A 16,031-nucleotide genomic window follows, 5' to 3' on the forward strand; every position below is an offset into this window, starting at 1 on the left:
CAGGTGGCTCCACTCGTTAATCACCACTCGTTCACCACCAGGTGTCTCCATCACCCGTTCACCAGGTGGCTCCACTCATTCCACCTCCCTCCTTCCTCATTCCAGACATTCTTAATCGCAGACCTCCATCATCATCATAATCATCTTCTGGTTTACTGTGAAGCCCCACCCGCTTTCTAAAGGGCGGGGCCGACCACTGTTTGGCAGCTCGCAACTGACAAACAACGCAAAGAAACTGGAGCTCTGCCAGATGATCCGTCAGTGGGAGGAGCCTGAGAGACACCAGCAGCTCTGAGTCACATCTTCCAATGCTAATTGCTCCTCCACCACCACCTCCTGCTCCTCCACCACCAATGCTCCTCCTCCTCCTTCTCTTTTGCATCCTACTCCCGATCCTCCACTTCCTCCATCTACTCCTCCTCCACCTCCTTCTCCTCCACCTCCCCCTCCATGATAATAATACATAATAATACATTCAATTTAAAGGCGGCTTTCAGGACACTCAAGATCTACTCCTACCCCCCCCCCCCCCCCCCCCCCAAATCAATCTATTCCTCCACTACCTCCTCCTTCAATTTCTCCTCCTCCTCCTCCTCCTCCTGCTCCACCTCCTTCTCCGCCTCCTCATCTCCCTCCTCTTGCTCCTCCTACTCTATTTCTACTCTGACTTGAAACTTCAACCAACCAACCAGTAAGCAGCAGCAGCAGCAGCAGCAGCAACCCTGGAAGCTCCTCCTGAGGAGGAAGCAGGTCCTGAACCTCCACCAGGTTCAGGCTCACTAGTGGAGCTCAGAGAGACAGCAGAACTCCAAATCCTGACCTGACTGACTGGTTGCAACTAATTGGCTGCAGGCTGGGGGCGGGGCCACAGAGTGTCTGCTGGCCTGGTGAGATGTTTGAGGAGGAGATATTCTATGTGGAGACGCTGTGCAGGCCACTCCAATGAAGCTTCTTAATGTGATTTGAGGACCTTTGACTGTGAGCAGCCAGGACCTTTGGCTCTGCCACCTTATCTCTCCTCAGCTGATCAAATCACAGTGAGAAAAAATTATATAAAGACCTGTTTTGAAGAGTTTCACTGAAGTGACGGGAAGCAGACGGAAGATCTTAAAAGCTGCTGTTATCCGATTGGCTGAGACAGCGGTCAGCTCCAAGCAAGCGTCAACCACACCTGGAAGTTCACACTAAGGCTCTGATTGGTTGGAAAAATACAAAGGCAGCTTTACTACCAGCTGACCTGAGAGCAGCTGACCTGCTGGGTCACATGACAAGTGAACCCCGCCTACTTCCAGTACCCACAGCGGAGGAAAAGGCTGAAAAAAAAAAACTGGCCAACCAGGACGCAGATCTCCTGTCCTCCTGCTGGTTACTCCAGGAACTGAACACCCCCCCTAGCTAAAGGCTAAAGGAGGTCTGAGCGTGAGACAGGAAGTGATGATGATTTTTATTTTTCAAAATAAAAGCGTCCAATCACAGTGAGAGAGATGAAAACAGCCACTTACTGCACTTCCTCTGGTGAGGGAGGGTAGGAGCTTCCCTCGAGGGGGGAGGGGAGCGTCACACTTCTTCCTCCTTCTTCCTGGATGCTCGGCAGGCAAGCGGCGCTGTGGGTAATCTGGAGGCAGAGAGGGAGGTCACTGTGAGGAAGAGGAGGAGGACCAGCAGTAGGAGGACCAGCAGGAGTAAGAGGAGAAGGAGGAGAAGGGAGACTACGATAAGAAGAGGAAGAGAAGGAAAAGGAGGAGGAGGAAATGGAGGAAGAGGAGGAGAAGAAAGAGGAGAAGGAGAAAAGGGGAGGAGGAGGAGGACCAGGAGGATAAGAGGAGGAGCAGGAGGAAGAGGAGGAACTGGAGAAGAGGAAAAGGAGGAGGAGCAGGAGGAGGAGGAGGAGGAGGAGCAGGAGGAGGAGGAGGAACAGGAGTGTCTGGTGTCTGACTGGTCCAGCCAGAAAATAATAAAAAAATCTGCAACACCACAACTTAGCCAGAAAAAACCCCCACCAGAGTGGAGACAGCGGTTACCGTGGCAACATGTGCCAAAACTGAGGAGGAGGAGGGGGAATAGGAGGAGGAGGGGTAGAGGTGGAGAAGGAGCAGATAAGGGAGGAGGTCGAGGAGGGGGAAGAAGAGGAGAAGGGAGACGGAGAGGAGGAGGAAGAAGAGGGAGGGGCAGGAGGAGGAGAAAGAGAGAGAGGAGGAGGAGAAAGAGAGAGGAGGAGGAAGAAGAGCAAGGGAGAGGAGGAGAAGGAAGGTGAGGAGGAGGATGAAGAGGAGGTGGAGGAGGAGGAACAGGAGGAGGAGGAGGAGGGTGAGGAGGGAAAAGAGGAGGAGGACGAGGAGGAGAATAAGGAAGAGGAGGAGGAAGGGAAGGAAGAGGAATAGCAGGCAGAGGAGGAGGAGGAAGAGAGACAATCAAGAGCACTTGGCATCATGGCACATATTGGATGACCTTTGACCTGCACCCGACCTCCCAGTCACCTGCCAGTGGGAGGTGGTGGTTGGGGAGGGCAGGAAGTGACATCAGAGACAGACAACAGCTGCTGTCTTCTCATTGGAAAACAGCCACAGTTCCAACAGTTCCCAATGAGAGCAACGCCAACTGTTTTGTTCCTGCAGGGTCCTAATGCCCAATTCTACCTCACACACACACACACACACCCACACTCACACACACCCACACGCACACACCGCAGGGTTGCGCCCCCTGCTGGTCACAGCTGGACTGATGCTGCTGGATCGATTGACTGATGGCAGAATGATGATGATGTCACAGATTTATATGGTGACATCATCACTCAGTCCACATCCAGACACAACACACAAACGCACACACACACACACTGCTGAGACTCCAACACAGTCCACATATTAAAACTCGCAATTGGCCAACTTGTTGTCGCGCGTGTCACAGAGAGAGAGAGTGTGTGTGTGTGTGTGTGTGTGTGTGTGTGTGTGTGTGTGTGTGTGTGCCACTGGTTTCATTACTGGTCTGGACTGGCAGCAGCTCCTCCCAGTTTCCTCATGGCTCAATATGTCTGAATGACCAGCCCTGGCAGCCGGCACACAATAATATCAACACACACACACACACACACACACACACACACACACACACACACACACATACACACACACACACACACACACAGACACACACGCTGGGACTGCAACAAAAGGAAGATGGAATAAAAACATCTAATAAGATTCTATTGATTGTGTGAGACCTGTGATGTGTCTGCGTGTGTCACAGTGTGTTTGCTGCACACTGTGACACACACACACACACGCACGCACGCACGCACGCACGCGCACACACACACACACACACACACACACACACACACACACACACACACACACACACACACACACACACAGAGTCCCTCCTTGATGCAGATCTTCAGTCCTCGTCCTGTTTGTTCTCTCACTCACTCAGCAGGAACTTAAAGAGACTTTTTAGATTATCTTTCTTTCTTTCTTTCATATAATCTTTTCTTTCTCTTTTTTCTTCTTCCTCTTCCCCGAGTTTAATTTCTGCCGAGACGCCACCAAGGCGTTCCTTCAAAAAGATGCCTCAGAAGGCGGCTGATTGGCTGAGCAGCACTTCAACAGCAGTGGAGCTGCTTCTCCTTCTCCTTCTCCTTCTCCTTCTCCTTCTTCTTCTTCTTGTCCTCCAGCAGCAACTAAGCAATTTTGAATTTTTGCGAAAATGGATCAAGAATCTCTTTTTTCGCAGCTCGCTAATAATCTTGATTGGCCGCGGACGAGTCGTGATCTTTTTTATTTTTTCATATCTTTTCATGTGAGAATTTTTACATGTTTTTTTAAAGCTTTTTTTTTTTTAGCCTGAGGCTCCTGTCTGCTGCCCCCCAATGGACGGAGGATGAATGAAGCAGGCGCTCCATTTGAGGGTCGTTCTGACAATTTTCTCCTCACATGGTTTAAACTATTAATCATCATCATCATCATCATCATCATCATCATCCTCCTCCTGCTGCTGATTCATTTATGGGCTCAGTCGCTGCTAGCAAAGACACTCAATTCACCAGCATTCCAACAATAATGATAATAAATAAATAAATAAATAAATAATTTATTATTATTATTATTATTATTATTATTATTATTATTATTATTATTATTATTAATAATAATAATAATAATAATAATAATAATAATAATAATAATAATAAAACACCCTTAAAACCAAAGTGTGTTTTCAGAAATAAAATAAGAAATTCATAATAAATTGTTGGACCTTGAAAGCTGGAACCACAGAAGAAATTTAATTATTGAAAATAGTAATTTTAAAAATGATTGAAAATTAAAGTTTTCAAACCGACTGAAGGTTGTGGTGGTAAGACAATTAACAGCAGTGAGACAAGGCAACGACGGAAAAGTCAAGAAGAAAAACAAGATTTTTTTTTTTTAATTAAAAAACAAAACATAAAGGTTGTGTTGAAGCTAATTCGCTATGAAAAAAAGAAAACAGGTATTAAAGGTATTAAAATTCTCCCATGAAGAATTTTGGAAGTTTTGAATGATAATGAATGAATCAGTTTGGGTCTGTTCATCCGACTCGGAGACATCTGATTCGTCAATCAGGTTTAGTTGCCAGGCAGACATTTCTCTTTCATGTTCTGCAGCTGCGCCTTCGTTCTGTCAGTCTTTCATCAACGTTTGTGGCAACGAATACAACGTCTCAACTTGATTTTTAGAAGATTTGGACCTCCTTTTTAATTAACAAAAGTGAAGCTGCTAATTGTATTTTTATTTTATTTTTTAAAAAAACTAATTAAAGTCAGTAAACTAAAACTGTGAAACTCTAACGCTAAGTCCGATTCCTGCACACCAGGATGGTTGGAGTCGAGGTGCCAGGAGGTGTGTGTGTGTATGTGTGTGTGTGTGTGTGTGTGTGTGTGTGTGTATGGGTGAGGAGGGCTCAGGTGGGCAAGAGTGGGCGGAGCCTGGTACTGCTCAGACCTGTCAGCAGCCAATCACAGCCCAGATCTGGCAGGGCCATGTGTGCGTGCGTGTGTGTGCGTGTGTGTGTGTGTGTGTGTGTGTGTGTGTGTGTGTGTGTGAGTATGTGTGTGCGTAATTGAGTGAGTGTGTCTGTGTGTGTGTGTGTGTAACTGTGTGTTTGTGTGACTTGTCCTCTGGGGGGAGTCACACGTTGTTTGTACTGTAATTTCTTTTTCTCCACATGCACATGACTTGCAGATTTCTTCTTCTTCTCTCTTTTTAACCCCCCCACCCCCTCCCCCGAGCTCTACCCCCACCGCCATGTGAGCGGTGCCCTGGCCAGGCAGGAAAGGCGAAGCATCTGTGTGTGTGTGCTTGTGTAACTTAGTCTGTCTGTGTGAGTGTGTGTGTGTGTGTGAGCGAGCTGAATGATGAAGGAAATTCAAATCAGATGCAGATGAACGTCGCAGCTCCAAACCAAACAGTCGCCGAGACACACAGAGGACGAGGCTTCAGGCCCCGCCCACTCTGGACCAGGCGCCGCCCACCTTCCCCAGGCAACCATCACCTCACCCGACCTCTTTGCACTTGATTGCATCACCAGGATGAACACCATAAGGACTGGCTGCTGGCCCCGCCCCCTGGATGCTGGCCCCACCCTCTCTGATTGGACGCCCACAGGAGGAGTCACACCTTCTAATCATCAGCACAACGACCACAAAACACCTGAAAATGAAGGAGAAGGGACGGAGAGATGGGAGGGAGGGAGGAGGGAAGGGAAGGAAGGGAGACAGGATGGAGAAAGAGAGGAGGGAGGGGTAGGAGGGCGGGAGAAGGGGGGAGGAGAGCAAGGGAAGGAATTGAGGAAGAAAGGAAGGAAAGAAAGGCAGAAGGGAGTAAGGAAGTGAATAAAGAAAAAAGACAGAAAGGAAGGAAGTAGGGAAGGAGAGAAGGGAGTGAGGAAGGAAGGTGCTCAGGCTCACAGACTGCTAGCCGACAGTTAGCGCTCCACTGCCAACTGCAGCAGATATGATGGTAGAGGTGGTGGTGGTGTTGCTGGTGGTGGTGGTGGTGTTGCTGGTGGTACTGGTGGAGGTGGTGGTGTTGCTGGTGGTACTGGTGGAGGTGGTGGTGTTGCTGGTGGTGCTGGTGGAGGTGGTGGTGTTGCTGGTGGTGCTGGTGGTGGCTCATCCTAATTGGACGACAGCTCACCTGGTTGTTTGTGTTAATGAGTTTCTGTTTGAGCACATCAACATTCAGCAACGCTGGAGGTTCTTTGGCAAAGCCACTTCATGAGTAAACAACAGCGACGGTTATACACTGGCAGGCGACGCCCACAGCCGCTGGCAACGCAACACTAGCTAGCCGAGCTGCCAGCCCAACTAGTTGCTCCGGGCTGGTTGGGCCACCTGTGGGTCGCCGTCATAACCAGCAGCCAGACCCTCACAGCCAATCAGCAGCTACACTCTTATTATTATTATTATTATTATTATTATTATTATTATTATTATTATCATTATTATTATTATTCCCTTCTTCTTCATCATCATCCCGTCTTCATCTTCATCTCTTCTTCTTCGTCATCCCTTTTTCTTCTTCTTCTTCATCCCTTCTTATTCTTAGTATCTTCTTTGCAAATTAAATGTATTTGTGGAAATCAAGTTGTGTTAAAGCAGTTTCGTGCACAACCACCGCTGCACCCACCACAAGTGTGTGTGTGTGTGTGTGTGTGTGTGTGTGTGTGTGCACGCAAGTGACAATGGTGTCAGCTTCAACGGGCAGCAACACTGAACACACACAGACACACACACACACACAGCACGAGAGCCCTGTAATAGGCCACAGAGCAGCAAGGAGGAGAGGGAATGGAGGGGCAGAAGTGGGCGTCGGCCTGCAGCTGTGAGGTCACGCTCCAGCTGTTGCCACAGTCAGCCAATCGGCTTTGAGGCGGCTGTACAGGCTGTGCGACACCCAGCAGCAGCAGCAGCAGCAGCAGCAGCAGCAGCAGCAGGGGTTGATGGGCAAGGTAGACCTCCGGAACTCCAGCAGCTAATTTCCTGTGCACAAGCCTAAACAAGCCTAAGCCTAAATCCTGTCTGGCTGTTTAAAGTGCCTGTTTGGCGCTTCAAACAGCAGCCAATCACGGCGCAGCAACAGAGGAGGGACGATGGGGACGATGAGGAGGAGGAAGAGGAGGAGGAGGAGGAGGAGGGAGAGGGACCCCTGAGCTGGCAGCTTATTGGTCAAGTTTTTCAAACTTTGATCACTGAAGAAATGAGAACGACTTCATATTCAAGTCCAGGCAGCAACAGGCCCCAATCAATTACAGGCCCCCCCCGATTCTCCCTCCCAAGGAGTGCCCTTTGTGATGTCACAATCTTCTCTGCTTCAGCAGTCCGTAAGTGAAGGTATGGAGCTGGTAAAAGCTGCTGAAGCATTGAAGAGGAGAGAAAACTCAGGAATGCGTAACGAGTCGAGACCTGGTCATCAGCAAGGGGCGGGGCCTCGTCCGCGTGGGGGCGGAGCAAACCCTAGCTGGTGGGCCGGTGGCGTGGTCACTGAGCTTGAAGCTGATTCGCCAAGTTTCCCGACACTGATCTTTTCTAAATATGAAAAAGTTGAAGCATCTACCACACACACACACACACACACACACACACACACACACACACACACACACACACACACACACACACACACACACACACACCCTGGCAGTGCCCTTTGTGATGACACACTCTGCTCTGACTTGGCGACTCCCTAGTGCCAAAAGAGTCACAGTGGAGCTGCTAGCGTAGCCGGCGACGCCTCAATAAGGAGATAAAGCTCGGTAAGGTTGGCAGGAATGTGGAACCAGTAGAGACCTGATCGTCAGCAGGGGGGGCGGAGCCTCGCCAGCAGGGGGCGGAGCCTCTCCACCACCCTTCACCACACACTTCTTCTCTGGAAACCCCCCCGCTCCTACTCTGGAAGTGCTCCTCCGCCTGCGGGTGATGCCAGCCGCTGCTCCAGCCGGCTGAACTGGTTAGAGTGGAGTGCTGGTGCTGGTGGTGGGCGGGGCTCTTGATCCGGTGCTGAATCTCGTGACTTCCTGTGGTGGCCGTGAGTCAGGATCCGGAGACGACAGACAGACGGCACAGAGCTAAAAATACAGCCGCTGGTTTTCTGCCTCGTCTGCACTTCCACCAAAAACATGGAATCATCTCCCACACCAGGACCTCCCAGGGAGCCACCAGCAGGGGGAGCCACCAGTAGGGGGAGCCAGGGAGCCACCAGCAGGAGGCACTAATAGGGTGCGCCAGCAGGGCCTGGGCCACCAGTAGGGGCCACCAGCAGAGGGAGCCCGTAGGGGGCCACCAGGAGGGGCTACCAGCAGGGAAAGCAAGCAGGGGGCATCAGCAATGCCTAAGGCCACCAGTAGGGGGAGCCTGTAGGGGCCACCAGCAGAGGGAGCCAGTAGGGGGGAGCCAGCAGGGGGCCACCAGCAGGGGGCCACCAGTAGGGGGCGCTGCAGCTCCGCCCCCACAGGTAGACCAGAGATCTCCACCATTTCAAACCCCCTCCTCAAGGTTTTTGGAAACAATTGATCCTGGTTTAGAGAAACTCCGCCCACCTGATGCTTCAGCCATAACAGTGGGACCAAACTCTCAACTACCAAACTACCAGCGTCCACTGAGTTTAGGCCACACCCACATGGGAACTAATACAACAAAAAGAAAGAAGAAGAAGAGGAAGAAGAAGTGGCTTCATGGCAGGGAAGAAAAGAAGAACACTGGTTGTGGTAACAAGCCTAGTCCTGGTCCTGGTCCTGGTCCTGATCCTAACCCAGTCACTGATCATGGTCGTGGTCGTGACCCTGGTCTTGGTCCTCAGACCTCATCCAGCTGCTCGACTCCAGTCTTGCTGGTCCACAGCAGGAGGTTCTCAGTGATGCAGTGCTGCAGCTGCAGTGCATTGTGGGATTTTCCACTTCTGCCAGAGAAAACAGTGAAGACACACTGATGATGTCACCAGTGAAAGAAGTGCGTGTCTGCCAAGAGAGAGAGTGTGTGTGTGTGTCCCAGACTTGGATGGCAGCAGGATGAAGCCATCAGTGCAGAACCAGAATAGAAAGTGGGAGGGGCTTGTTTTCAAGGGGATCCCTGTGACGACGTATTTGGACGGAACCAGCCGAGGTCCACAAGTTCAAACGTGGTCACCACAGCCAGAGGGCTGCAAAGACACCTGGGAAAAAACAGTCATCAATGATAATTGACGTGGGAAGCTGCTGAAAGAGACAAGAAGGTTTTTAAGGTTTCCAAGAAGGTTTTCAAAGTTTCCAAGGTTCTCAAGAAGGTTTTCAAAGATTTTCAAGAAGGATTTTAAGAAGGATTTTAAGAGGGATTTTATGAAGGATTTCATGAAGGTTTCAAAAGGTTTTTAAGAAGGTTTTCTTCAGACATGTCAGGCATTTTTGAAGTCCTTATCCAGCCACTGCGCTGTCAGGCTTAGCAAGCTTACAGGGCTAACATCACATGTTCACAAATCAGTAGTCAACCTGATGTCCTTATTTCCAAAGATCAGTGTATGCAAGAGTGTGGCCATCGTGTCGCATTCTGCTGGCAAAAAGAAATCCGAAAAATAGCGACAATTCGGAAGTACAAACCACGGCTCCAAGTTGATTGCTAGCCAACAAAAGCCCTTTAACAAAATCCCGTCCATGGAGAAAGGGCGCGTGTGATTTGCTCACCCTAACCCAACTACAGCACAGCACTGGCAATGTACGCAATACTGACTAGAGCTTTTATATCACAGCTATTTTTAATAATATCATATTTATCGGCATGACGTCATAATTCCTAATGTCGGACCAACATTTATCGGTCGAATATTTATCGTGCACCCCTAGTTTTTACGAAGGTTTAATGAAGGTTTTTAAGCTTTCACAAATGTTTTAAGGTTTTTAAAGACAGTTTTCAAGAAGGTTTTCACAAAGGTTCTCCAGAAGGAGAACCTTCTCCTTCTCCACCTGCTCTCCACCATCTCCCCCAGTGAGGTGGAACCAGTGCCTTAAACCCATTGACAGGCCAGAGGTCACGCCCTCCAGCAGCCAGAGGCTCTGCTGGGACCCCTGATCTGATGCTACTGCTGCATTGTTAGCTAACTGCTAACTGCAAGCTAACACCGGTTAGCCATGGCTAGCCAGCGGCAGACCGACGCCTAGTTTCCTGCGTTTTTGACAAAAAAAGAAAAGTTTCGAGGTCTGTGCTGTGCTGTCATTGATCAGAAACTCTTGTTGCCAAGCCTTGAGAAGCTTCGGAGCTGCTGCTGCTGCTGCTGCTGCTGCTGTCGCTCCTGTTACTGTTTCTACTGCTGCTGCTGTTCTCGACTCCAACAGCAACGTTTTGGGGGGTAAGAAGACATTTGTATTTTTCTTGCCACACTGTTAACTCGTTCATTAGCACGCACACTCACGCACAAGCACACACACACAGGAAGAAGACAAGGTAGAAGCGGCTCTGCTCCAACTGAGAACCAGCTGCAGGAGCAAAAACACTGAAGTTCCTTTGAGCAAGGCAGCAAGGCAACAGGGCAGTGGACTGGGAGGTGGTTTCAATGATGCAGGTACGGCGGTGGTGATGGAGGGCAGCTAATCAGGGCTCACATACAAGGCCAGGAGGATGGGAACAGCACCAAGCAGCGACTGAGCTGAATCTTTAAACGAGTTGTTCTTCTTTCAGAGATTCGAGCATGAATATGAATATTGGGTCCCAAATGTGTGAAGGTCCTCCCTCTCTCTGTCTCTCTGTCTCGTCCAATAGGAGGAGGAGGAGCCTCTGTTGTCAGGTAGAAAAGACCAGGAGGGTGCCGCTGCCGCTGCTCCTACCAGTGACTCACTGACACGATTTTTTTTTTTCTCCTAACCTTACCTAACGTTTTTCTGACAGGAAATAAATTAGGTGAAGCAGCCAATCAGCAGGCAGGTGGAGCAGCAGTCAATCAGCTCACAGGTGCAGCAGATATGAAGGATGTTATTATTAAACACTGACAGTTTCCAGTCTTCATTTAAAAAAAAGGCGAGATTTGGAATGAATATGATTCGACGCTAACTTTTGAAGCTCCGCCCCCTTCACGGCGAGGAGAATCTTAGTTTAACGGAGCAGCTGGATGTTTTTTTGACATCCAAAACGTGCTTCTGTGCGGATGATGACGACTCCAGCGTGACCAATCAGGTGACCTCCAGGTGGGCGGGAACACTCAAGCGGCGGGAACCCACAAGTTCCCGCCCACAGACTCACACGCAAAAAACTACAAACGGCGCACATTTGCATCTGTTCTGTTCGTCTTCCCGTCACTCGACTGACGTCTCTTCACTTCTATATATTTTTAGCAGCGTCTGCCGGATGTACAGCTTTGTTTCTGTTTTTTTGTTTGTTTTGTTGCTTTCATGTTTTGATGTTTTTGGTGCTACGGTGTGCGTTTTTGATGTGCCTCTTTTTAAAATATGTGAATATTTAAACTCCTTTATCCTCTGGACTTGACTGCATTAATGTGAAGAGATGAGATGACTCGTCAGGAAGTGATGATGTTTCGCACAACATGTTGACTGGCGACACACACACACACACACACACACACACACACACACACACACACACACACACACACACACACACACACACACACACACACACACACACACACACACGATGCTGATAAATATTACTATTATTATAAGTCAATGCGTCTTTCTATTGTACTTTTTATCATTATCATTATTTGATTTATTATTGTTTTTATTAATAATAATCATAATAATAATAACAACAACAACAACAATAATTACAATAATAATAATAATAATAATAATAATAATAGAAAAATGCATTGACTTATAATAATGATAATGATGATGATGATAACCAGTGGGACAACTGGCAGCTGATGCTTCCTGTCTGTTTGACTGGGAACTGTGGTGCTGCTGGGTAACAGATGACGTCCGGTCACGTGACCAGGACGCAGCGAGCAAGCGAGCACGACGTGGCAGCGGCTCCAACAGCTGCTTCCTCAAATGAAGAAATAAATAAATAAATTAAAAAATAAATGAAGGAGTGAAAGCAATCAGCAGAGGCGGCAGTGGGATTAGCAGCCGGGACGTCCTGTGCTGCTCTGGACTCAGTGCCTCCTTAATTTGATGAATTTCCTTTTTTTTTATTTTCAACGCCGTGAAAAAAGAAATAAAAGTGGAAGAATACGAAGATAAAAAAAATTGTATCCTGTGGAAAAAAAACAACAAAAAAAGCAATGGGACATATTTTATTATATTTCTCTGCTGCGTTCTGATTGGCGGAGACAAAAATGGCCCTTAGCAACAATTTGCCTCTCAGCTCTCAGCTGCAGTTGCACCTCCAGCACTCTGGGGGTCACCACAGCTCGGCACTACCCTCAAAGTTCCCAAAGTACATACATACATACATACATACATACATACATACACACACATGTATATATATATATATATTTATATATATATATTGATTTTTTTTATTATTATTATTATTTAAAAAAGAACATAAAAACACAGAGACACCTGGTGAAGACCACAGAAACTCTCTCACACACACACACACACACACACACACACACACACACACACACACACACACACCGCTTGTGCTATCCTCATTCCCATCCTCATTCCCAAACACACACCCACACACACACTTTTCTCTAAGCTCCTACTGTACTGCTGTACTGTACCCAGTGTGTGTGAGTGTGTGTGTGAGTGTGTGTGGGTGTATGTGCACGTGCAAATTTTTCTAGTTTGGTGGCACTGAGCCCTGGTGACCAAATACTGTTTGACACACACACTTCACACGGCTGGTTGTCATCGCTGATTGTTGTTGCAGCACGTGTGTCCGTGTGCGCCCGTGCGTGTATGTGTGTGTGCGCACGTACGTGCATGTAAGTCTCCCAAGGGAGGAAAAGTAAAAGCACACAAGAGCTGTGGGGTGTGTGTGCGTGTGTGTGCAATAAATTGCAGCGAGCGAGAGAGTGAGAGAGTGAGCAAGCAGGGCGAGCAGGGCGACTGAGCGCGCTCAGACGGGCCGACTGGCAGCGTGACTGACTGATCCTGCATCCATATCACAGGATTAACCAGGCCGACACAATGGAGCCCCGATATGAGACAAAAACAGTCGGCGGCTGACGGAGGAAACGCAATTTCACAGCAGCAACACAAACACACACACCACATAAAAAAAATCTCTCACACACACACACACACACACACACACACACACACACACACACACACACACACACACACACACACAGAGCCAGGCTTCCCTCCAGGAGGACGCTGGTGCTGTTGCTACAGTCCACACACCTGCTACGGCTGCAGCCCAGGGGTCAGAGGTCACCAGAGGTTTTTCCCCCACCCCTCGCCGTTATCTCCCATAATCCTCCACGTGGCTGGCTGGCTGCACGCCACCGCCGCCTCCTCTAATTATTCATTATTTTATGTAACGAGATTAGAAAAAAAGGAGGTCGGAGGGAGAATGAGGAGAGGGAGAGAGATAGAGAGAGAGAGAGAGGGAACAGGAAGTGGAGAGGACGGAAAAGTTTGGCACCTGGAGGAGACGACGATGAACGAGTCACCCGTTACACTGCACGCGCATGCACACGCACACACAAAGTGGGTCAACACACACACACACACACACACACACACACACACACACACACACACACACACACAGCTCAACACAACAACACGAGGGAACAGGGCGCTGCAAACTGACTCGTGTCCATACAAACACACACACACGTTTAGATAACAGCTCGTTTACAGGTCAGCAACACAACACAACACAACACAACACACGCATATACACAACACAACACACCAAACCAGTAGGAACCAGTTTGCCACCAACTGGCACAAGACGTGCTCATCAATTCACCAACCACCACACTGGTTCCGGTAGCACCAACACAAACCCTGTTGTGCGTTACACACAACTAACACGCAACACAACCTGGAGACAAATAAGAGGAAAACTTGCACACATGCACACAAAAAAAAACTACACATATCGTGTGTGTGTGTGTGTGTGTGTGTGTGTGTGTGTGTGTGTGTGTGTGTGTGTAACCCGCTGTCGGCTGCCTTCACCTCAGGTGACCCGGGCTGCCAGACGGGCTGTCTGCTCGCCGAGCCCCAGGATCACCGCACACACGGCGGCCAACCACAACAAGCAGCCCGGACACGCAACCGGCTTCGGCTGTGGCTGCGGCGGCCAACAAGAGCCTCCTTCGTTACTTCCACCGTCTGGCTGGGCTCCACCACCACCACCACCACCAGGCGGTAGGAGGAGGCGGCGGTTCCCCGGCGGAGGCTAAAGCTAAAGCTCGTAGCCTCGGCTGGCTGGCTGGCTGGCCGGGGCTGGGACCGCGGGGCTAGCGGGGCTAGCTCGGCTCGCTTACACATTTCGAAGGTGAACTTTCACCTGGGCGGCAAAAGTTGCCTTTTATAAGATACGTATTTAGAAGAAGAAGAAGAAGAAGAAGAAGAAGGAAGAAGGAGAAAGGAGAAAGGAGAAAGGAGAAAGAAGAAGAAGAAGAAGGAGAAGAAGAAGAAGAAGAAGAAGAAGAAGAAGAGCAGCGAATCGGATGACATTCCTTGACAACTATCCCATAATAATAATAATAACAATAATAATAATAATAATAAGCGCGCGCGCGCGCGTACACACACACACTCACACACACTATACCCCCCACACCGCCTCCTCTCGCGCTCTCTCTCTCTCTCTCACACACACACACACACACACACACACACACACACACACACACACCAGCAAAGTTCTCTGACAGCCGGGGCTGTCTGGCTGCTGGTGCCCGGGCTCGGCTGTCTGTTAATGGGCTGCCGTCACTCTGGCGAGCCGGACATGGATGCGGGGTCTCCCGCTAGCACCAGCGGCGGCGGCGGCGGCGGCGGCAGCGGCAGCAGCAGCAGCAGCCCGGGCAAACAGCGCTGCCAAGGCGGCCAAGTGCGGCAGCTCCGCTCCGAGAGAAGTTCACTTTTCCTTTATTTTCTTTCTTTTTTTCCTTCCTTCCTTCCTTTCTGCGGTCACTTCGGGTGATTAAAAGACACGAAAGCGGCGCGGAGTGAGAAGAAGGGAAGGAAGGAACTTCCCCCCCCGGTCGGTCGCTCGGTCGCTTGGGCGGTCGCTCGGTCCTACCTGCGAGGCGCCTCTGGCGGCGGGCTGGCGGGCTGTCTGGCGGCGGGCTGGAAGTTGCCTACTCCCGGATATCCCGAGTGTTGCGGTGCGGGGCACAGACAGCTAGCGCTGGGCAGAGCGGCCAGCGGAGCATTGCTAACCTGCCGACCGACGGCAGCCGAGCCGAGAGGAGCCGAGCCGAGAGGAGCCGAGCCGAGAGGAGCCGAGCCGAGACGAGCCTCCTCGCTGCTCACTGGGGGATCGGCGGCCGAACCACATGATCTTTTACGTCAGCATACATTTGCATAGGATGCCAAAAAATGTTTTATGTCGGCCGCGGCTGTTCCAGTTGACGCGGTTTGGGAGGAGGGAGGAGGAGGAGCAGGAGAAAGTGGTGGGAGGAGGAGGAGGAGGAAGATTAGGGGGGGGGGGGGGGGGGGTACGTCGCAGCCTCGACCCGTCGACCCAGTCCACACCCCCCACCTCATCCCCTTCCTCCATCTTCTCCTGCTCCTCCTCCTCCCCATCTCCTCCTACTCCTGTTCCTCCACCTTCCCCTTCTCCTCCACCTCCTAAACCCATTTTCCTCCCACCTCCTTCCTCTACCTCCTTCAAACGGTCAATAAAATCCACTAAATGGTCAATAAAAATCCAGGTGCCCAAAACAGGAAGTGCTACATGCAGCTTCCTCCTCCTTCTACTCCCTCACCTCCTCCTTGACCGCCTCCACCTCCGTCTCCACCTCCTCCAATGGTCACTCAATCGTCAATAAGAATCCAGGTGCCCCAAACACAAAGTGTTACCTGCAGCTTCCTGCTCCTCCTCCTTCTCCTCCTCAGCTCGTTGTGTTGATGGTGTGTGA

At 49.9% G+C, this 16,031-nt stretch overlaps 1 protein-coding gene across 4 annotated transcripts in view; it reads right to left on the minus strand.

Moving 5' to 3' along the window:
• Positions 1 to 16,031, minus strand: part of LOC142900126 (zinc fingers and homeoboxes protein 2-like) — a 46,242-nt gene extending 30,211 nt beyond the window's left edge. Inside the window, exons 1-2 of one of the 4 annotated variants that reach the window (XM_076044222.1) lie at positions 15,973 to 16,031; positions 1,503 to 1,615 (exon numbers count right to left, since the gene is read on the minus strand). The gene's annotated coding sequence lies outside the window, so the exon portion shown is untranslated. Of the gene's footprint in view, positions 1 to 1,492; positions 1,616 to 15,190; positions 15,498 to 15,972 lie in introns of those variants that run through there. The other 3 variants (XM_076044221.1, XM_076044224.1, XM_076044223.1) reach the window with 3 other exon arrangements.

The sequence above is a fragment of the Nelusetta ayraudi genome, unplaced genomic scaffold (assembly GCF_046127955.1).
Source record: "Nelusetta ayraudi isolate G7.1 ecotype Tasmania unplaced genomic scaffold, CSIRO-AGI_Nayr_v1 ptg000079l, whole genome shotgun sequence".
NCBI classification, from domain to species: Eukaryota; Metazoa; Chordata; class Actinopteri; order Tetraodontiformes; family Monacanthidae; genus Nelusetta; species Nelusetta ayraudi.